Source organism: Triturus cristatus, chromosome 5_2 (genome assembly GCF_964204655.1).
Source record: "Triturus cristatus chromosome 5_2, aTriCri1.1, whole genome shotgun sequence".
NCBI lineage: Eukaryota > Metazoa > Chordata > Amphibia > Caudata > Salamandridae > Triturus > Triturus cristatus.
Window position 1 is genome coordinate 690,632,110 of NC_140588.1, and position 24,250 is coordinate 690,656,359.

At 44.5% G+C, this 24,250-nt stretch overlaps 1 long non-coding RNA gene across 1 annotated transcript in view; it reads left to right on the forward strand.

Annotated features, from left to right (window-relative positions):
- The window catches only part of LOC146829130 (uncharacterized), a 276,470-nt gene that overhangs the window by 189,955 nt on the left and 62,265 nt on the right, over positions 1-24,250 (forward strand). The window contains exons 2-3 of the long non-coding RNA XR_014961914.1: positions 10,124-10,192; positions 17,359-17,451. This is a non-coding gene — a long non-coding RNA (uncharacterized LOC146829130). The remainder of the gene's footprint in view (positions 1-10,123; positions 10,193-17,358; positions 17,452-24,250) is intronic.

Consider the following 24,250-nt stretch of genomic DNA (forward strand, 5'->3'; position numbering starts at 1 on the left):
GAATATTGTAACACATACTAGCCTGTTTTCCGAGATATTTTCTTTAGCATGTGTCTCCAGAAGGATATCTCATGCCCGTTTTCTGTCGCTCTTGAGCATCCTCCTGTGGTAGCCCCTTTTTCTTAATGGTGTCAATAAATGATCTATTTCTGTGAAAAAAATCTACTCTCTGTGAACAATGTCTACAGAGTTGGAGAAACTGCTCATAGGGCAGATTATCCCACAGACTTTTTCAGGTGGTGGCTTCAATATCTGATCAGTGTGTTCCACTCTCTAGGTTTCCTGTAGATTGGGGTATACAGTGCATCATCCTCCACTTTTATGCTCAAATCAAGAAAATGTATCTCCTCATTACTGAAAGCTATAGTAAACTTTATATCAGGAGATCCGTCATTGAGCCATGCAAAAAATGCAGTCAATTTAGGTTCATCCACACATTGTCGATGTACCTTTTCTATAGTGTGATATTATAATCAATACTGTATATGAAACTGTCTTCATATTTATCCATGTAGAGGTTTGCCAGATCCGGAGCAAATCCTGTCTCCATGGCTACACCCTTTGCATGAATTTGTTGTAGAATTCAAAGAAATTCTCTGTCCTCACAACACTTAGTATGTCCACAGTGAATTTGGTGGATAACCAGACTGGATTGTTCCTTTTGTTGTCATCCCTTACTGCTTGCAAAGCTTAAATGTGTGGGATACTGGTGTATAGGGAGGCTATATCCAATGTAACTAAAAGATGCTTAATGGAATCAAAGGCCTGATTTTCCACCATTTTGATGACTTCCAAGGTGTCACAAATGTAGGACCTGGTCTTGAAAACACAAGATTGTAAGAAAAGGTTAATGTTTTTACAGAGGGGCTCTGGTATGGAAGCACACTCTGACACTGTCGTCTTCCTGGTGGCTTTTCTCAATTTTTATGTACTTTAGGTAAGATGTAAATGGTGGGAATATGGGGATTCTTCTTATTCAAAAAATCGCATTCCAGCTCACTGAGGTAGCCCCTGTTCAAACCTTCCTGTATAAGCTGATGTATCAGTTTAGAGACTTCTTGAGTGGGATCACTCTGGATTCTTCTGTAGTTCTCAGCTACCTTCAATTGTTTAGAAATCTCCTGGCTATAGTCCTTAATATCCTGAATTACAATAGATCTCCCCATATCAGTAAGTTTTATCACTATGCTAGTGTTGCCTTAAAGTGATACCAAGCTTGATCACTCTTTTCTGCTTATTTCATATGTTTTGTTCTCAAGAAGCTCCATTACATATCAAAGAACTACCTGTTTGAATGCCGGTATTTTGTGTGACATTAGATGGGACGGCGGAGTGAAAGTGGATGGCGGTCTGAGATTGGTGGGCGAGACCCTGCTGGTTTGAGTGGGAGTGGGTTCTTGTTGTAAAAGTGGTGTAAACGCACCTTTCTGAAGAACTGCTCGAGTTCAACTTTAGTATTAAAGCTATTGGGGTGAAGTCGGCACAAATGATAGACCCTTCAATAGAACCTCTTGTTACCTTATGTTAAGTGTATATTTCAATAATGGGATTGGTTAACTCTAAAGGTAGATTTGCTAATTGTGTGCTTGTCTCCTGGTTGGTATTGCCGTGCGCCTCAGCTGAAGGGGGGGTCTCACTGTTTTCTGTTTCCTGAGGATTCACCAACTGTATACCTGTCTCCTGGTTTGAATTTCCCTGTGGATTTCCTGGAGGAAGAATCTGATTGATTTCTGTCCTCTCCCTCTGTTCCAACTCCTATTTGGCCTCTGTTCTTGTTCCCTCCCTCTGTTGGGAATCCATCTCCTGTCCCATCAAAAAGCAAACCGAATTAGGGTTTTTGTAGCTCTGGTCTTGATTGGAAGATGATGAAAACAGAGGCAGAGAGGAGGAAAAGGATGAGAGGAGTAGGGAGGAAGTCACGAACGAGAGTTAAAGAGGATCAATAGCAGCAGAGGAGTGCAGCACAGAATCTGAGGATGGTGCAATGGATAAAGTGGCAGTGATAGAAGCAGAGCCCGCAATGGGAGGAGAGGATGAGCATAAGGGCCGTGGTGGAAGGAACCCAAGGGAAAGCTTAATGGACGTGGCTGCCATGACTCCAGTCGGGAGTCACGGCCCAAGGCAAGTATTGTCTAAGAGTGAGCTGTTAAGACATGTGGAACTCGTCTTATGGGTTCGTTGGTCTGTTCTAGAGGGAACACGGTTGGGAGGAGAAACAGAGAGGGAACAGGGTCAACCCCAAACACTTTCTTTCCCTTCTCGCCCAAACACCACCGGTGTACCAACCTTGGGAGACCATAAATGTATATAGATAACACAGTGGTGTATTGCTCAGTTCATGAGTGGTGAGAGATTATCACTGTGGAGGATAGATTGCTAATTGCCACATACCCGTTTATGTTTCCCGAGGGCATCGAGGAAATGAAGGACAGGAGAACAGAAGACGAGAGGAAGAGAAGAGTGACGATAACTCTCAGACTCATTGGGTTTTGAAAGGAGATCAGTTTACAAACACTTACCCAAGGTGGCACAGAAAGAAAATGAAGACAATTATGTGTTTTCTGAAGCAGTAAAAAAAACTAAATAACTTAATGGTGCTGGGGCACAAAATATAAAAATAGAAACAAGGGACTGAGGAAGATATTGACTCATATTTTTCTGTCCTGCACAGATTGTGAAGTGTCAATTTGAGCATTTCACTGATCAGCTCATTAGGGATCAGTTTGTGTGTCACTGCAAAGACAAACAAATTAGACAAAAACGTCTGGTATTAGGTAATCCCTCACTTGATGAGACTATCAAAGTGGCTAGATGTGTTTAAATTTCAGTCAGAGAACTGGATGATAAGCCTGCAGAAGCTGTAAATGCAGTAAAAGTATTGAACTCTTGCCAGCCAACTACCTATAATAAGAAGGTTGCATATAAGACTAAGAGAGGTGACAATATGCCTCAGTTGAATTCAAAGTTTTGTTTTAGGTGTGGAAATCCTCCACACATAAAGGGAAGTAGGTGTCCTGCCATGAATATAACATGTGACTTTTGCAAACAAAATTGCCAAAGTTTACTTAAAGAGAAGAAACACAAAAAGGTATGTTGAGTGTGTAGGGGATTCTATTTGGGATTTTGGTGATAGTGTAGTGGGAATGCAAGATCTTCTCCTAGCTATTGGTAATGAGGTTTTCAACCAGGCTAAGCATATTGTGAAAGGGAGAAAAAACCTCAATGGGTGATCCCAGCACATCTGTAGATCCTGTGGCTGACATTTGTGTCAGATACAAAGTGCTGAACTCCTAATAGATTTGGGAGCTAGTATCACCATGATCACACGTAGCCTGTTCACTGAAATGTGGGGTGATAGCTCATTAGGTCCACCGTTTTCTGGTTTCATACGGAGAATGGAGTTAATGGGTTAAATTAAGAACATTATGGAATTCAAAGGTCGGCAGATCAAAGGCAAAATATCTGTGGCAGTAAAGGGTCTAAATATTTTAGGCTGGTTCCATCAAGGTTTATTTGTAATGATTTTTAGACCGGGAGCGAAAGAATCGGTGGTTGACTGTGAGGACGTGGCATGTGAGAGAAGCAAGATGTTTCCCACTGTGTTTGGAGGGGAGATGGGTAAAATTAATGGGTTTAAAAACAAAATGAGAATGAAGGAAGGGGCTATGCCACTAAAACACAAACCTAGGGGGGTCCATTTCAGTGTTAGAAGTGATCTTGAAAAGGAACTTAGAAGCTGAGTGAAAAGGGGATCATTGAGCCAGCTGAATACTCTCTTTGGCTTTCTCCATTAGTGGTGGCACATAAAAGGTGTGGCCAATTTCATGTTTGTGTGGATAATATATCACTGAATAACGAAATTTGTGTAGATTCCCATCTGTTACCCAAAATATCTGATTCATTCACATGGAATATATGATGTTACAACGCATGCAATTACAATGCATGCTTTTACAACGCAGTCTTTACATCGCAACTACCATTACAATGCAGAATTTTACAACGCACGCTATTACAAAGCATTTTAAAAAACTACAATTACAACGCATTCCATTACAACGCATACCATTACAATGCATACCATTACAACGCGTAATACTTTTAGGGCATCAGTAGGGTAAGTGTTGGATAGTGTAGGGGTAGAAATTACTATTCCCACTCCAGTGAGTACAACAATAGGGAAAGTGTTGGATAGTGGAGGGGTAACATTTACTATTTCCATGTACCCCAAAGCCCACCCCAATACTAAAAGAAGCTCCATTACTTACCTTATAATGCGTTGTAATGTCAAGTGTTGTAATGGTATGCATTGTAATGGCATGCGTTGTGATCCAGCGGTGCACCAACAACAGATATTCAATAACATATATTCAACGGGGCCCATCAAAACATACACCTATCAAGCAAATTCACCTGGTTTGCCGCTGGGGGGTAAAGTTTGTTTACCTATTGATCAATATTACAGTAATTCATATTCCTTCCAAATTCTTATCACAATCAATAAGTTGTTTCCATTTGGTCGACGAACCAAATTAGTTGGAACTAGTTGATGGTGACGAATCGATGCACATAACCTCTCTTGTAAATAGGTAATCTATAATAATAAACACAGACTCTGGAAGTTTTCAAAACCTTTATCTAAAGTTTAAATGTGAGTGAACCATTCAAATATACCACAGACATCAATCATAAGGGAGGAAGAATCAATCAATTCAAATAATCTCACAAATTAAATAGATTGACGTTGCTCAGAAAGGAGAGAAGAGAGACAGCAGTACATCAGGAAATATACGAATCATATAGTTACCACATATGGTGTGAAGACCAACCCCCTGGCCAAAGGGCTGGTACGGGTCCCCTGGGAAAGATCAGGCGACAAAGGCTTCAGGACAGGAATTAGGACAGGACAGTGGGCCTCTCTAGAACCGACGACTCGCCGCACCCCTCTCTGACACTCTCTTCCTCCTCGAGATTTTTCTGCGATCTTCTAATTATTTGCTTAAGATAAGTCATTCTCTATTCAAATCTTCTTCAGCATCTCACAGCATCAGCATCATCAATAACTCCGACAGCATCTCTCCTCTCAGCATTCTCTCAGGATTAAGCGCACCCCATCTAACTAAACTACCTTAGTTATAACTTTTGGGAATCACGTACCACCCCCTAAAGTTGCAATATCGCAAAAATACGAATTCTAATTGGACAGGCAAAGGGCATTCGATAATCATACCATGATGGCATAGCACTTTTCTTTGTTCCCAAACCCATCCCCTTATTAATATGCATTTTATTTTATTACCACCCGAGTTTTATTCACAGTTGACACATTTCTATCAATAATGTTCATATGATTCAGTCACCGCAATTTTGACATCTGTGTTTCCCAGGGTTTAGCGGTCGGTGGCCTTGGATGTGGTCCAATCATGGGATCATTCTTCCAGGAAAAGTAGCTGTCACACATGTTCAGAAGGTTTTCACTCAATCACTCTGGTTATGGCAAGAAGGCCTAAATATGAACTAATGGAAAGGTCAAAAGAGAAAATATTAATTCAAGAAATAAATGATTTCACTGTATACCACTTACATCTACTCTATTCCCCTATATTCATTAACACTTCCCTGCATTAGCTCTTAGTAAATAAAGCGTATTCTAGATAGCAAAGCAGGTGCAAGGCATGTGGGTCTTGAAGACGCCATGTTAGTGCATTCTGCTCATGCGCGAGAAATTCCCTCTAAAGCTGTTAAACGTCACATTATGCAGATGCAATTGACGCACGAACAGTAAAGTTTTCCCTGTCAGAGCCACGCTTTTAGTCCGCTATCCGTATTAATGGTTAGTAAACACATAGGCAAGCTTCACTGTTTTTAATGTAAATGTAATGTGCGAGGATTAATCACAAGACACAATTAATAATTTCATGTTAAAAAGTTAATAAGTTAAACAAGTGAATTGAATTTGAGCAAGTCTCACATAAAAGAGTCCTTGCTCCATCAATCCCCTCTCTGATGGCATCTTATGCCATCATAAACTACCCACCCTAAAACAGATACCAACTTTCAGTATTCTCTAAGCTCAATTCCCGTTTCCACTTTCCCTTCTTTCTAATTGGACACCAAATATTTCATGTCGTTATAAAGTTTGCCTTTTATTTCCTCCATCTCTATTTCGTCATGTTCCCTCTTTTTTTTCCTTCCCTTTTCATTTACTTCATATTTTCTTCTTCTTCTACAACACTTGCACCAGATCATTACTGTTAATGCTATTATTGTCACGCCTAGTAGGGGCAAAACTATTTGACCTAAAAGACTTTTCCCTGTATTAGTAATCCAGGTCCCTATTGAAGTTACACCTTTTGTTAGTCTCTCTCACATGCTTTTAACCTCCATGGTTTCAAAATGTCATGACATTGTGTAATATTCTTTATATACCCTTTAATCTGCTTACCTTTGTCAGGATATAAGTGCAACAATGTTGAACTTTCAACATTCCACTGACTCCACCCTCTTTTGCTAATAAAATGTCAAGTGCAAGACGATTTTGTATGACCATTGATCTGATTGCAACCATTTCTGTATTAATCATGAAGAAACTTCCAGCAGTATCAGTCAATAGACGAACAACTACTGTTGATAGCTGACAAATTCTACGTGATTTTTTTTTAACTCCCACTGAAGGTATTATTGCACTAAATATATCACCTACAATTTCGGAAAAACTAGCTCTCTTTGTTTGTGTTAGTACATTAGAGTTTTCATTGCTTCCAGTGATTCTTTTCATGTGATAAATCTTCGGAAATACAATCCCCAGGTAGCAGCTTCCATACCACTGTAGGGGTAGCTTAAAATACCCTTTATTACCTCACAGATAGTAAATCCCCAGAAATACTGAACCAGTTCCTCCTTTTAGTCCCCAACCTCCCAAAATTAGGAAGTTATGTTCACATTCACTGGAACCAATAAATATGTTATTTTAATCTGTCTTTAATCTATGAATGCAGATCTTCCCTTTCTTTCCAACTCCAGGGACATCGCAACATGAGCCCTGCATGGGGTATAAACTCCCTCCCTTTCAGCCCATGTTGAAGCATGAGTTTTCTGTTCAACAGATTTCTTGTGGAAGTCCTGCCTTCTTTTCTCAACTAAATTCAAAAATACATTTTCTTCTTCACGTAATATATATGTTAAATTGTTTTTGTGTGCTTTAACTAAATCTATAGACTTCATCGTCAGAAAGAATTCACCCATGAACAGTGCATTTTGAGCACTAAGTACTGGGTTCATGTTCCTTCGAACAAGAAGTTCTGAAACTACTACATCTAAGTTTGAATAATAATACTGTAATTTCCCAGTTGCATAAAACAGACTTACTAATATGTTACATGATATACCATATGTCAAAGGAATGTCATGGTATGTGACCTCCTCTGACAGTGACGCTAGTAACTTCATACAAACATAACAATCACTAACTTCCAATGTGTAAACATATTCTTTTAATAACTTTGTGAAAACATTTAATGATGTGTCATTATCGATCACTGTGTGATGGAAATCTGTCTCATCTGCTGCTTGTAATTCTACCCTATCCCTTTTGAATGTAGCTGTACTCTCATTAGTACTTGTGTCATTTTTATTGTTTGCTGTCATAAGTAATGGAACTGCTACTGTTAAAAATAACCATATTAGTATCACTATGATAATACTACATAGGAATACTTTACAACATCCTTGTACACAATTTCGTTTTGGTTGCTCAGTAACTCTGTTTCTTGCCATTTTAATCCGAGAGGATGATTTCTCCTCTTACTTGAGCACCCACAATTTTCAGAATTTAACTCTTTTTCTTTTACTGCTGTAGGATTCTGATGTTCAGATTCCTCTCTTATGTCCAGATTCTCAAACTCTTCCAATATAATGTAGGTCCATTCAGGGCCTTGATACTTATTGTTCAGAGTTTTCAATCTCGGATTTATTCGTAAGTTTCTCTCTTTCTTTTGTCTTGTACCGGTTTGAATTGCGATGTTATTCTCTTGTTCTGGCTTTTCAATTATCCTTTTCAGAACATATCCCAGTCTTTTCACTCCTCCTGGCCAGTTGTCGCCCTTTCTGGCTCTTTTTATTTGTACTGCACTTTCACCCTCCTGGTCTTTATTCAGTGTTCTTTTATTATTACAAAGGTTTGGCACAATTTGCTCTGTCTCAGTTGATTCACTTTCTATCTGTTCCAGTTCAGGTCTTTTGTTTATTATCTCATCCGCCTGAACATGTTCTTCTTCTAGCTGGTCCTGTTTGAGTCTACTTTTAGCTTGTCCTTCTTCTTCCCAAACTTGTTCTTCTTTTCCTAACTGGTCCTGATCAGGTCTTATTGCAATTGGCTTGGCTGCTGCCCAATCGTGTTCTTCTTTTCCTATCTGACCCTCCTCAGAATTGGCAATAATTTCAGTTTCATCTACCTGAGTATGTTCTTCTTCCCCTGACTGTTCCTGCTCAGTTTCTGGATTTGCTTCGTTCTCTTCTTCCTGAGCGTGGTCTTCTTCACCTATCTGGTCCTCACTATCGTCCTGTCTGTCTAATCTTGTTCTACTTCTTGTTTGGACAATTACTTCAGGTATATCAATTTCTGATATCCATCCCTCTTGACTTGTGCTCGGTTGTTCCAAGTCTACTATTTCAGAATCCAATCCTCTAGATTCTTTCACTTCACATTCTTCAGCTACTTCAACTGTCTCAGTCAGTTGTTCAGTCTCGGGAGGGGCTGGTACCCATTTGGTATGACTAGCATTAATCTAATTGGGTAATCCTGAACACTTTACTGCAGTGGTTGTAACCAGTATGATTTGACGAGGACCATTCCACGTCGGTACTAGGCACGTTTTCCTGGCGTGTTTCTTCACTACCACCCAGTCTCCAGGATTCAAATCATGTGCTTGCGTTGGCTGCCTGGCAAATGCGCCTTCTCCAACCTTGTGAGAGACAGAACACACTAGGTCAGCCAATCCTTTGCAATAGTTCAATACCAAATCAATATTTATACTCATCAATTTATTTCCAGGAATAAATGCTTGTCTCATTGCCCTTCCCATGATGATTTCATGGGGACTTAGTTCTGTATTCGTGTCAGGAATACTTTGGAGTCCCATTAACACAAAGGGGCAATGCATCTGGCCATGACAATGATGTGGATGAACACACTTTAGCCAGTCTTGATTTGATTGTGCCATTCATTTGTTCAACCACTCCAGAAGCCTCTGGGTGGTATGTACAGGGCAGTTTCTGATCAATTTTGAATACTTCACATAATAATCAAATTACCTCATTGTTAAAATGAGGTCCTCTATCTGATTCCAAAGTGACTGGGAAACTGACACGTTGGATGAGTTCCCTCAACAGTAGCTTAGCGACTGTGAGACAATCATTTCTCCTAGTGGGATATGCCTCCACCCATCGTGAAAACAAACACACTATAACAAGGAAATACTTCAGACCTTTACATGGAGGTAACTCAATGAAGTATATTTGTAGTCTCACAAATGGACCTTCAGCCTTTCAAATTTTTCCCCAACTGACTACTGTTTTCCGGCTGTGTTTTGTTGTTGACAAACTAAGCATCTCTGTTAAACGCTCTCAGCGACCACCCTGAACTTTGGATTATACCAATTTTGCCTGAAAAGTCTAATCATGGCATCCCTGCTTATATGTGTGTCGCCATGATACAATCGGGTCATTGGGGAAAGTAAGCAGTCTGGAATAACTAGTCTATCGTCAGGGTACACCCACACCTCATTTTCTGCTCTTCTGGTGCAGCCTGCCCTTAACCAGATTTCATTTCCATTCATCTCAACCTCATCCTGTGATTGCCTCACCTCTTCCCATGCTTCTGGAGATGAGAAAAACATAAGTTGGCATCTGTTATCACTTGTTTCAATTTTTGATTCAGTGCTTGTCGGAGGGATGGGCGGAAACAGAAGCGAGGAGGCCGTAATGGGTTAATAGTGGTTGTTTTTATTCTTCACACATACAAGTTCGTTATGAGAGAAATCTCTATATATACATATACATAGTGTTGTCTGGAAGGTTTTGTAGAACGTTTCTTCACGCTCTTCCTCTTCTTTCTTCCTTTTAGATGCTCCCCTGCTGGAGGATGGGATCCCGGGAGGCTTTGAGGGATGGAACAACACAACAAAAGGAAGCGGTATGTATTTTTGACAATAGGGGGGGTATTCTTCCACCAAACCCAGGTGAAATAAAGTAATGCCGAAGGGAATAAAATAAAATAAAATAAGGTGCGCTTTGACTGCAGGGCTTTTGCTGAGCACTCCCTGGTTCAATTGTGTCTTGGGTGTGCCGGTCAGGGAAATTATTCCCTAAAAAGGAGTAGGATAGTGATGAGTAGTGAGGCAGAAAAGACCCGGTGTTTGAGTCCCTCTAGTGCGGTTGTGATGAGGGTCCTTGATATACCCTCCACCCACCAACACACCCTTGTGCCCGCAGCATGTACCGCCCCAAGCCGCAACTCTCCTGGGTTCCGGCCACTCCTGCGTGTCTCCCGGGGTCCACCACTCTTCCCACCACACGCCAGGGTCTTCTTGGGTATCGTCGCCTTCCGCCGCCACAACCCTGGTATCCGTGTTGTGCAGGGGGTCGCCTTCTCGACCAGTCCCATTCCTGGAGTCGGTTTCACAGGAGCCCTCCTTCGCGTCTTCTTCCCTGTCAGTCTCCTCTTCCTGGTTTCTCGCTACGTCCCTTCTCGCTGTCTTCGGCTCCTTTTCGTCTCCCCGCAGGACTCCGGATTGGACTTCCTTGCTCACGTTCCCGCTTTGGATTGGCTCCGATCCCGGAACCACCGTAGCTCCGTCGCTGGAAGGGGAAGGACAGTCCATTGTTAGCGTCTGGATTGCTATGGGGCTCTCCTCCACATCCGTGACACAAGGGAACCAAGGCGAGTTGTCCATTGGCCCCTCAAGGCTTCGGGGGGGTTAACTGCGGAACTTCCTCACATTCCCCTTCCCTAAGATTCTTGTGTACAAGAAAGGGGTCTATAGGGTATTGGGACAGATAGTCTACGTTGGCTTGGTTCTTTCCTTTCCTATGGAGGATGGTAAAATGGAAGGGCTGCAATGTGAGGAAGCATTGTAAGATTCTTGTCCTTTGTTCTGTGATAGCCATTCTAGTGGGGTGTGGGCGGTGTTAAGAAGGAACTCTCTACCCTCCAGGTAATAGTGGAGAGATTCAATGGCCCATTTGATTGCTAGGGCTTCATTCTTGATCACTGCATAGTGAACCTCCTGGGGGAAGAGTTTCTGACTGATGTATACAATTGGTCGTTCTTGATTTTGGTCATCTGTTTGTGATAATACAGCCCCAAGACCCTTTTCAGATGCATCGGTTTGTAACAGGAAGGTTTTGGTATAGTCAGGACTTAAGAGAAACGGTCTTGATGTAATACTATGTTTCAGGTGATGGAATGCCTTCTCTTCTACTGGTGAGGGGTGCTGGAGATGTTTTGCGGTTTGTATGTCCTTTTTGAGGAGATCGGTAAGGGGAGAGGCTATCTGCAAGAAGTGTGGGATAAAGCGTCTATAATATCCTAACAGCCTCAAAAAAGCTCTGAGGTCTTTTTTTGATTTAGGAAAGGGAATCTGGGTGATGGCGGCAACTTTTTCCTCTTGTGGTCTAATGAAGCCCTCCCCCAAAAGGTACCCTAGGGATCTTACAGTTCTAGCAGCCAAGCGGCTCTTGGTGGGATTAATAGTTAGCCCACTGTCACCCAGTGCTTGGATGACTCGGGTCAGGTGTTGCAGATGGTCCTCCCAAGAGGAGCTGTAGATGATGATATCATCTATGTAGGCCGCTGCAAACTCGGCATATGGCTGTAGTATGATATTCACTAGCCTTTTGAATGTTGCAGGTGCCCCATGCAAGCCAAAAGGTAACACCCGAAACTGATAGAGACCTTTGGGAGTGGAAAAAGCTGTTTTTTCCCTATCTTGTTGTCTTAACGGCACCTGCCAGTAGCCTTTACATAAATCCAGTGTGCTAACATACTGGGCGTTCCCGAGTCTTTCTATCATTTCATTAACCCCTTCAGTGCCACGCCCTTTCCCCCTCCTGTGCCGGGCGTTGCACTAGTGGGTGGGGTTCATGACGAGATAGTCTCGTCATGGGCACAGCGCAACCGTGCTCCATGACGAGACTATCTCGTCATGGGCACTGAAGAGGTTATCCCTGGGAAGGGGATATGCATCAAACTGGGAGATCTTGTTTACTTCGCGGAAATCTATGCAGAACCTAATGGACCCATCAGGTTCTGGCACTATGACTATCGGGGAACTCCATTCACTTTTGTACGGTTCAATAACCTCTAATGCAAACATTTGCTGGATCTCTTGGTCTATCGCTTCCCTCCTAGCTTTAGAGATACAATATGGGCATAACCTCACCTTCTTTCCAGGCAGGGTGTGAATTTCATGTTCTATGACCGTTGTCCTACCTGGGATCAAGGAAAAGTCCTCTTTTAATGGTTGTAGAGCATGTGTCAAGTCCTGCTTCAGTGAGTCAGGCAATTCTGGGTCTATGCTTTGTTCGGCCAAAGCTAAGGAGGAGGTTCCCACTAAAACAGGAAGGGGACCCTCCCATTTTTTTAGTCTGTTTATATGATATATATGTGTATTTTTCTTGTGTGGGTCTAATTCTAGTTTGTATGTTACTGGGGTTATCTTTTCTATGATTGTATAGGGGCCTTGCCACTGACCTAGCAGCTTTTGTTCCGAGGTGGGCATCAAAAGCGTATTGCTTTTTCTGGTTGGATTGGGCTCTCTCCATGTTGTTTCTAACAATCTCACCTGATTAAGGTGAGTTTTTAGACCAGATATGTATTCTAATAGAGGTTTTGAGTCATCTCTCTCTTCTTCCCACTCCTCTCTGGCCATGTCCAAGAGAGTCCGGGGTTGTCTTCCGTACAGCAGTTCAAAAGGAGAGTAGCCTGTACTTTTCTGTTGCCCGCAACGGATGGCAAACAGTGCCAGGGGAAGCATATCCTCCCAATTCCTTGCCTCCAAATTTTGCAGTTACTTTAAGGTCGTTTTAAGAATGGAATTATATCTTTCCACTAGCCCGTCTGTTTGGGGGTGGTACGCCGCGGTGCGGATTTGTTTGATTTTTAGTTGATGGCATCCCTGTCGCATCAACCTTGAGGTAAAGGGGGTTATTTGATTGGTAATAATCTCTCTTGGGAAACCCACCCGTGAAAAGATGTCAAGCATGGCTTTAGCTATCTGTGTCGTGTTTGGGTGTCGGAGGGCTACGGCCTCTGGAAACCTTGTGGCATAGTCCACAAGGCCTAATACATATCGCTACCCACTACGGGAAGGGAGAGGAGGCCCAATGATATCCATACCCACCCGAGAAAAAGGCTTGTTAATTACCGGCAGAGGTCTCAAAGGAACCTTGGGGGGGTACATATCGACTATGCTTTTGACAGACTGTACACTCTTTGCAGTAGCGACGGATCTGTTGGAAAATCCCTGGCCAATAGAATCTATCTAAAATAGCTTTCTCTGTTTTATCTGCCCCGAAATGACCCCCCAAGAGGTGGCTATGTGCCAAGAATAGGACTGTCTCCCTAAAGGCTTGGGGTACTAATAACTGGGTTGGCATTGTTTTCCCTCCCTTCCGGTACAACAAGCCTTGATGTGTACAAAACTGGGGCCCTACTTGGTGGGGATCCTCCTGATTGATGGCTTGTCGCCAGGCCTCTTGAAGGGTTGAGTCTTCCCTCTGAGCGGAGTGAAAGTTACGATCATGGTCCCAGAGATCTTGACCTGGAGGGGTGAGGATTGCTGGGTATCCATTTTTCTTTTCTCTTTTCTTTTGTTTTCGGCTTTTCCAGTCTTTGCCTCTATTGAGATCCGGTTCTAGGTCTTGGGCGAAAGGAGCTGTTTCTCTCCATTCATGTCCTTCCTTCCAGGTCTCCTGGAGTAGATCGTCAATATGAGGGAAATCGTTGCCCAGAACTAAAGATTCGGGTAGCCTTGGGATTAGACCCACTCTCAAGGGAACTGGAGGGTTAGCTGGTTGATGTTGGACAGTTACGTTAGCCGTAGGATACTTCTTGCTGTCTCCATGGACACATTGGATGGTAACTGCTCTTGTAGTTTGAGGAACACCCCCTGGAACAGCTTGAGATCGCATAATGCTTTGTAGGCACCCCGTATCTACTAAAGCATTTCGATGTTCTTCGTTGACCAGCACCCTTCTATGAAAAGGGAGGCCTTTCCCTGTGGAGTGGCAATACATGGTTTGGGCATACCCCACCTCCCTGGGTTCTTCTTTTTGTGGGCACGCCCTGGCAATGTGACCAAAGGCACCGCAGTGAAAACACTGTGGTCCCGGGCGGGGGGGGGGGGGGTTGGATCGTGGTGGTATGGTCACAGATCCCGGGGCCAGAGTCACTGTTTCGGACTTTTGGGGGTTTTAGGGAGCCTTGGTGGGTCTCGTAGATGCCCCACCAGACTGTTTCCATGGAGTGTCATCCCTCCCTCTTTGTAGTTCTTGAGCCCGGAAGTAAGCCGTTGCTGTTTCTACCGCTCTGTCCAATGTAAGGTTGGCTTGTTGCCTGACCCATCTTTGTATCGGTAAATGCAGAGATTGCAAAAACTGTTCCAGGCAGATCTTCTCTATAAATTCTTCCTTGGAGGAAGTCGTTGGTTTAAGCCATCTCTCTACCATGTCTCTCACCCTGAAATACAGAGCTCTGGGGTTTTCTTGTGGCCCTTCCTTCATCTGGCGTAATTTAATCTGATACGTCTCGTCATCTATGCCCATACGTTCCAAGATACTCTGCTTTACATCCGAATAGGGGGTGGTTCCCATAGGATTGGCCGCCTGGTAAGTAACCCTGGGCGTAGTTCGCGAAGTAGCACTTCGCGAAGCTACGCAAAGTGCAGTTCGCACTACGCGAGCTACGCGTAGCACTTCGCGAACTGTGCTAGATGTCGTTTTCAATGATTGCACAGTGCGGACAAGCAACCGGCACTGTGCAATCATTGAAAATGGCATCTTGCACAGTGCGAGCTCTAGTTTTCTGCTGCTCGAGTAGATACTTACTCGAGCGGCAGCTTTCTCAACGCGAACTGGTAGTTTCTCATCGCGAGCGGTCGCGAGCATAAGCGACCACTCGCAATGAGAAACCTGACCTCCTCGCGTTGGGAATCTCGCCGGGAGGTTTATTTTCCATGCTCGCGATCGCCAACTTGATGTTGCTGATCGCGAACAAGGAAAAAGTCTCGCCGGGATGTCATTTTGCTTGCTCGCAGTTGCCAACTTGACGTTGAGGACCGCGAGCAAGCAAAATATGACCGCAGCACTACGCAACACTACGCTACGGGTGCTCGCACTGTGCTACGTGCAGTTTGCGTAGTGCGAAGTAGCGCGAACTTCGCAAACTACGCAAGCGTAGCGTAGTGCTTTGCCCAGGCTTACTGGTAAGCTGCTTGTAGGTCTCCTGTCAGGAGAGGGCCTAGATATTGTCCCCACTTCTCTTCCAGCCGCATAGCAGCCCTAGCCATTCTCTCAAAAGTCAAAAAGAAGAAGTCAGGGTCTTCTCCGGGGGTATACTTTTGCAGTACTACCAAGGGCAAAGAGGTGTGTCCTTGTCAGGATCCCTAATGTGAGTTCCAAAACGAAGCGCAAGGTATTAAGTTCTATGGGCGCTTCAGTCTTGAATGGGTTACAATGGTCGAGTTTGTGGCATGCCCGCATTTCCAAGATGGCCGCGCAGACGCTGGGGTCGGCGGTCTAGGGAGACGATGTGACGCGCGCGCGCTTGAGGTAGTGCGCACTTCACCAAGATTTTTCCTCAGAGAAGACGTGTTAGAGAGAGTTCTCAGTTCTGAAGAGAATACCTTGTCAAAGAAGTTTTCCAGAGTGACGCAAGAGAGTTGTGTCGATACTTACCGAAGAGAACAGAAAAAGCCGCAGAGTCCGCAGAGGCAACTACTGAGAGTAGAGTTCGGAGTTTTCCTCGTCGCTCCAGGAAACGAGATACGACTTCTACAGCACCTGAAGAGAAGACAGAAGAAAGCTAAGTGAATTATTGATAGATAATCAAAGGTCACATAAATGATAAGTAGTGTTGGGTGACGCAATAAGTAAAGACTTACCAGGGACAGCAGAGATCAGTATACCGAGTACTGAAAAGAAAAGAAGTATAATGCAGTTTTACTGAAGAGGTTACTAAGGGAAAAAAGTATAAAAGACTATAAGATCAGCCAATTAAGAAAGTAAGGAGTAAGACTTACCTGAGCCATAACAATTGCAGTAACCATAGGAGAGGAAGCAACTGGAGAAGTTAAAGCACAAAGAATCATCTAGAAGTCTACAGTTAATAGTATAGCTAGAAGCAAGAAAAGAAAGAAGAGAAACCACGAGAAGAAAGATTGATGGTAGGTCAAAAGAGAGAGTTAAAAGATATAAGACTACAAGATAAATAGGTATAATAAAACAAATATATGTTTTAAAGATAATTAGTGACATCAATAACAAGAAAGAAGAAAAAGGCAGAGTTGAACAAGAAGAGAGGTACAGAGTTCAGGATACTTGGGTAGGTAGGAAACACCATTAGAGAAAAGAAGAAAAGAGACAGAATAGAGTAGTGGAGGAATAATAATATAATGTTGTGTGCTTAGTTACCTCAGGAATCTTCAGTAGCGGAGAGATAGCTGAAGAAGAATTCCAGATAGGAAAACCAGAAGGTCCAGAACCAGTCTCTTCTCTCGTTTGTTATTTTATCCAATTCCCCCTTCCCCCTTGCTGATCAGTTAGAGCCAAAGACATTTCTTGGGGCTGAGTGATTAGTAGTGGGAGTCGGGAAGCTAGCAGCTTCTGTTCCTGTGCAAGACAACGGCAACCAGCGGGAAGCTGAAGGTGAGCCTTGACAGTCCTGTAGGTTGACCAAGGTGAGCCTTGACAGTCCTGTAGGTTGACCAAGGGTTTCTGCTAATTGCCGATCATAGTCTCTTGAGAGTGAGTCTGTTCTTGAAGGGTTTTGTGCAGGTATGCCCGGTCTGCCTCCGCCACCTCCAGAAAGTGTGCCATGATTCTTTCTAGACGTTCTTGTCCTTCCACCATCTTGGTCATAACAGCCTCCATTTCCCCCAATCCCACTTCTGACACCACTTGTTGGAGGGATGGGCGGAAACAGAAGCGAGGAGGCCATAATGGGTTAATTGTGGTTGTTTTTATTCTTCACACATACAAGTTCGTTATGAGAGAAATCTCTATTTATACATATACATAGTGTTGTCCGGAAGGTTTTATAGAACATTTCTTCACGCTCTTCCTCTTCTTTCTTCCTTTTAGATGCTCCCCTGCTGAAGGATGGGATCCCAGGAGGCTTTGAGGGATGGAACCCCAGGAGGCTTTGAGGGATGGAACACACAACAAAAGGAAGCGGTAAGTATTTTTGACAATAGGTCGGGTATTCTTCCACCACACCCAGGTGAAATAAAGTAATGCCGAAGGGGAAATAAATAAATAAATAAGGTGCGCTTTGACTATAGGGCTTTTGCTGAGTGCTCCCTGGTTCAATTGTGTCTTGGGCGTGCCGGTCGGGGAAACTATTCCCTTAAAAAGGTAAGGGTAGTGCTGAGTAGTGAGGCAGAAAAGGAAGGATGGTAAACAACCCAAGGGCCGTCAACACCCAGAATCAGTGTTTGAGCCCCTCTAGTGTGGTTGTGATGAGGCTCCTTGATCCACCCTCCACCCAACAACACACCCTTGTGCCCGCAGCACGTACCGCCTCAAACCGCAACGCTCCTGTGCATCTGCCAGGGTACACCACTCTTCCCACCACACGTCCAGGTCTTCTTTGGTCTCGTTGCCTTCCGCCGCCACAGCCCTGGTCTCCGTGTTCTGCAGGGTGTCACCTTCTCGACCAGTCCCGTTCCTGGAGTCGGTTTCACAGGAGCCCTCCTTTGCGTCTTCTTCCCCGTCAGTCTCCTCTTTCTGGTTTCCCGCGACGTCCCTTCTCGCTGTCTTCGACTCCTTTTCGTCTTCCCTCAGGACTCCTGATTGGACTTCCTTGCTCACGTACCCGCTTTGGATTGGCTCCGATCCTGGCACCACTGTAGCTCTGCCCTGGGAAGTGGAAGGACAGTCCATTGTTAGCGTCTGGATTGCTGGATCGTCTGGATTCCCGCGACACACGGGAACCAAGGTGAGTTGTCCATTGGCCCCTCAAGGCTTCGGGGGGGTTAACTGTGGAACTTCCTCACAGTGCCATATTAGTTTTTGCACAATATTTAGCAATTTAGTCAGCATATCTGTTACCGGCTATCACGTAGTCATTTCCTGACTGGTGAGTAGCACACTTGACCACTGCTATTTCTTTTGGCAATTGAATTGCTTCTAATAGCTCTTTCACAATTTTCCCATTTCTTATTGGAGATCCTGAAGAACTCAGAAATCCCCTCTGCTGCCAAATCTGGACATATTCATGCACAATCCCGTAACCATATTGACTGTCAGTAAATATGGTTATCCTCCAGCTTCTCCTAAATTTGCATGCTTTAATCAAAGCCATCAATTCTGCTACTTGTGCAGACTTTACTCCTGGCAAATGGGATGCTTCAACTAGACCTGAAATTTTACAAACGGCATAGACAGCATTAAGTCCTCCTCCCTCAATTCTCAAGCAGGAGCCATCTACAAACAGCTCATGATCTGGGTCTTTCAGGGACTCTTCTCTAATGACAGGTTGGGGCTTTGTACACAGCTCTGTCACATCCAAGCAATCATGATCTATATCATCCATCACCTCTTCACAGCTGGGATCTGGAAGTAGAGTTGCGGGGTTTAATACTGTACATCTCACTACTGTCACGTTTTCTGCTCCCAGAATCACTCTTTTATACTTAGTCATCCGACTGGGAGTAAGTTGCTGAGTTCGAGTTCTGGTTAAAAGAATCTCACTGAATGGGGTGCGAAAACTTTAACTGTATGTCCCATCACAATAGGTTCACTTTGTTCTAAGTGCACAATTTTCTCTTTCACAACAGAACAGTGCAAATTCTTTTGTGTAGTCAGGCATGCCTAAAGCAGAGGCCTCACACAGACAGTCTCGTAATCTCATAAAAGCTTCAACACAGTTATCAGTCCAAACAATTGGGTCATTTGCACATTTTCGGGTCATCTGGATTAATGGTTTTGCCAACAAGGAAAACCTCATAATCCATTGTCTAAAATATCCAACTACTCCCAGAAACATTCTAATTTCTCTTTGATTGTGAGGTAGTGACATTTGTTTTATTATTTTTATTCTTTCTGTAGTTACTTTTCTGACTCCTCTTTCAAAGATGTGGCCTAAGTATCTTACTCCTTGTTTACAAAATTGCCTTTTTTCAGGAGATACTTTTTGTCCTCCTTCTGCCAAATGATTTCATAATGCAATTGAGTCAGTGACACAGTCCTCACGTGTCCTTGATGCGACCAGCAGGTCATCAATATACTGCACCAGAACTGACGTTCGGGGCATGACTAATGTTTCCAAATACTTATTCAAGATCTGGTTAAAGATTGAGGGACTCTCAGTATACCCTTGAGGAACTCTGCACCATGCCAAGACACGGCCATCAGATTTAAAGGCAAAAAGATATTGACTATCTGGGTGCAAAGGAATAGAGAAAAAGGCATGGCATAAATCAATTACTGGAAACCAGCCTGCATTACAGGGAATCTGATATAAATTTACTGCAGGGTTTGGTACTACTGGACAACAAGGCACTACAATTTAATTTAATTTCCGCCAATCCTGCACTACTCTGTACTTTCCATTAGGCTTTTTAATTCCTATTATGGGTGAATTGACGCTGAGAGCCGGTCCCGGGGAGGCGAGGGATCACAGCGGCCATCTTGGGTGTGGGGGACGCACTCACGCGCTCTAGCTGCCCTTAAAAGAGGGCTTAGGTCAGCGTCTCCTGACAACTTCACTTCTCACCCTCTGAGGCGGAAGCCGGAGGTCTCTCAACGCTATCCCTGAATTGCTTTTCCAACAGATTACTTGCTGTGTGATTAGCGCTCTTTTAGACTCGCTCCTCGAGTATTTGTTCTGTATTTTAACCACGCTGTATTTTTAAGCGTTTCTGCTCGCTGGCAACTTGCCTACCTTTCCTGATCTCCCTCTACCACCTGGGCCGCTCTCAGCTGAGTATTGACGCTGAGAGCCGGTCCCGGGGAGGCGAGGGATCACAGCGGCCATCTTGGGTGTGGGGGACGCACTCACGCGCTCTAGCTGCCCTTAAAATACGGACAGGTCTTTCCGCGTAGCGGACGCGTTTGCGGACGCGCCGGATGCCCGCCGGAGTCACGCCAGAGTCCAGCCCGTCTGCGCCCGTCCGCGCTGAGGACGGGCTGCAGGTCGGGCTGGACCCATCTCTCACTCTTGCGAGTTGTGGCTCTTCCGGACGTTATTCCCATTCCGACCTCCTGGCCCTCCGTCCCGTGTCCCTGCCTTGCTCCCACCGTTTCTCCCCTGAGGGGATCCTGCATTCCCACAGGTGCTGGGCTTGCTCGGCCTCCCTCAAATTCTCAAAGGATATCGCCCCCTCTGCACCCCTCCCGTGCATACAGCCTGTCCAACTGCGGAAATCTGGCTTTCTAATAAATGCTCGCTCTCTGATCAAGCATAATGTTGCATTTCACGACTTCGTCGACAGTCGACAACCAGACTGGGTATTCATTACGGAGACCTGGGCCTCTGACTCCTCCGGACATGATTTACTTATGGCTATACCTGACGGCTATGCCCTTTACAGGCAGGACAGACAACTATGTAGAGGGGGTGGCATCGCCATTCTTGTTAAAACTCCCTCTCTCTGTGTGATCAAACCTATACCTCTACCCCTATCTCGTGTGGAAGCACTCTATTTTTGCATTACCCCATCTCCCTCAATTTCTTTCTCTGGGATCCTTATTTACAGACCTCCTGGCACCAGGGCCAGCTTTCCTTCTGAACTTATGACTATTCTTGAACCGTATATCGGAAAAACAGCCTTTACCATCTTGGGTGATTTTAATTTTCACTTAGACGAGACCAACTCTAAAGACACTATCTCTCTCGTTGAAACCCTCAAAGCGTGTGACTTCATCCAGCACGTAAATAGTCCTACACATAAGGCAGGACATATTCTTGATGGTCTATTCTCTAACGACGACAGGCTTTCCATTGGCGCTCCTCTACAGGTGGTCTGGTCCGATCACTTTGCTGTACCATTCGATCTTGACATCCCCGGCACCAGTTCCTCCAATCACAATACCACTCCTTTTATTCTTAGGAGAAACTTAAGGAATATCTCAGATGACACTATTGCCCCTCTGATCTCCACTTCCGAACTTCTAGCTGTCACGGATGCTTCAGAGGCAGCCCAGTCTCTGACTGACTCCATCTCCAAAGCAGTTGAAAATCTCGCCCCCTCATCCCTGTGCTATGTAGCACGCCTCAAACCTACTGCACCCTGGTTCTCTGACCAGCTCAGACTTATGAGACAGGGCTGCAGGAGTAGTGAAAGGAAGTGGAGGAAATCCTGGGACTTAAAAGATAGAGGCTCATAAATCCGCACTACGTGCCTACAAATACCAAGTCATAATCAAGAAACAGGAATATTTCTCAAATCTGACCAGCTCTCTCTCTTCTTCAAGAGATCTCTTCAAAATCGCTGACTCTTTATGTTCCCTGCAACTTCCCGATCCAGTAGTCAGCTCTCAACAATTCTGTAACGATATTTCAGACTTCTTTCACAACAAAATACATGACATTCACGTCTCTCTCGAATCCCACCGTCTTGCTCTTGACCATAACACTCCCCCTCTCATATCCAATCTTGATGCACTAGGCAAGGACCCTCCTCGCCTACTCACAACTTTTCCCTCCCTATCCCTTGAATCTCTGAATTCACTTCTTGACAAAATTAAATCGGCCTCCCCCCTTGATCCGATACCCCTTAAGAAACTGAAAGAGTGTAGAATCCACCTTTCTCCTCTTCTGCTTAACGTCTTAAATAAGGCCATCGCTCAAGGCTCTTTCCCTTCTATTTGGAAGAAGGCAATAGTCAAACCGCTACTTAAGAAGCCGACTCTTGACCCGGCCATGCTGAAAAATTTTCGGCCCATTTCGCTTCTTCCTGCACCCGCGAAGTTGCTTGAGTCGCATTTGAATTTCCATCTATCTGCCTTTCTCGAATCTTCTGAATACCTGGATAACACTCAGCACGGTTTCAGAAAACACCACAGCACAGAGTCCGCCCTTACCTATGTGGTCGATAACATCCGACGCAAGGTGGACTCTGGCCAAACCACGGTCCTAGTTCTGTTGGACCTCACGGCCGCTTTCGACACCCTCTCCCCCGCCATCTTGTCATCTCGGCTAAGGGAGGCGGGTGTCACTGGATCGGCCTTGAGTCTCCTAAATTCCTTCCTGACCGAAAGGGAACAGAGAGTGATGCTTGGGAACCACCTCTCCCCTGCCAAGTCTCTGCAATGTGGGGTGCCACAAGGGTCGGCCTTAAGTCCGACCCTTTTTAACATCTATGTGGCCCCCCTTGCAAGACTTATTAAATCTCAGGGGATGGAGGTGGTATCCTATGCAGACGACACGCAGATTATGGTCTCTCTTGCTCACACCTCGGTTAGTACATCTGCCGCCAGCTTCAGGGTTTGCATGCAGTATGTGGCAGACTGGATGACTATAAATTCCCTGAAGCTGAATGGTGAAAAAACCGAGGTGTTGATATTTGGGAAGAACCAGAATCTTTTGTCGAGCGAGTGGTGGCCCTCTTCTCTTGGTATCTGCCCCACCCCCTCCCTATCTGCCAGAAATCTGGGAGTGATATTTGACACCTCACTCTCTATGTCCCTGCAAGTCAACAGGACCGTTGCTACCTGCTGTGGTGTGATCCGGGTACTCAACAAAATCCGTGGGTACCTTTCCCCCCAGGCGCGTAAACAGGTTGCAGTCGCCCTGGTGGGTTCGAGACTGGATTACTGCAACTCCCTCTATATGGAAGTCAACAAAGGGCTGATCCACCGTTTGCAGACTCTTCAGAACTCTGCAGCACGCTTTGTTTTGAATCTCTCCAAAGCCTCCTCTGCCACCTTAGCCAGGAAAGAGCTTCATTGGCTTCCGGTACAGCACAGAATCGCCTTCAAAATCCTCTGTCTCACCCACAGAGCATTGATGGACAGTCCTGCTAGTGCCATTGGCTCTCTTCTCTCGCGCTATGTCCCCACAAGAAACCTGCGCTCTGCGGGACTCTGTCAACTAGCTGTCCCCCGCATCAAATTTGTCAGATGGGGAGCCAGAGCCTTTTCCGTCGTCGCTCCGCAATTGTGGAACTCCCTCCCCATGGAGATAAAAACTCTCCCTTCCATCGACTCTTTCAAAAAGGCTCTAAAAACGTATTTCTTTAAGAAGGCCTACTCATGATTAAATAGGACTAGGTAGGGTCTTTAGTTGCTGTATTTTATCTAGGCGCCTTGACGCCCACTGGGCTAAGTATGCGCGATACAAGAATCTCCTCAATTACAAGGGCTGCTCATTATTTCTTTTAAAATGCCTTGTTCAAACATTTGTTCTATTTCTAAAGCAACTCTTTCTTTCACTTCTGAACTCATCTTGTATTGTCGGGTGTTTGGATAGACTGCACCTTCTTTCACTGTTACTTTAACAGGATCTACATTTGCCATCAATCCAATTTGTTTCCCTGTAAAGACCCACACTTCTGGGTTCACTGTAGTTTTTAACTCTTCTGGTAATTCATTTGAGGTCATTAGAAAAAAAATCTCATTGACTTCAGTACCTTGCTTCGCTAACATTATCTTATAGACAATATCTTCATCAGGGGTTTGGAAAGCAACAACATCCTGTGTGCAATAGATTGTGCAGTTCATCTTGCGCAGCAGGTCTCTACCTATTAAAATTACAGGACTAGACTCACAAACAATAAATCGATGCATATCTTTAAAATTACCAATATGCACCTCCATTGGCCTTGTAAGTGGGGTTTTAATTTGTTGGTTTGAAACACCAATGACTTGGATACTATCTCCTGCGATGGATAGGTTTGGGATGTCTGCTGTTCTCACAGTAGAACGGGTAGCACCGGTATCCAATAGAAAAGTGATATCATTACCTTCCACTTTGCCATCAATAAAAGGACATGACTGATCTACCGGTAAGGATGCGCCAAGCATGCACTCC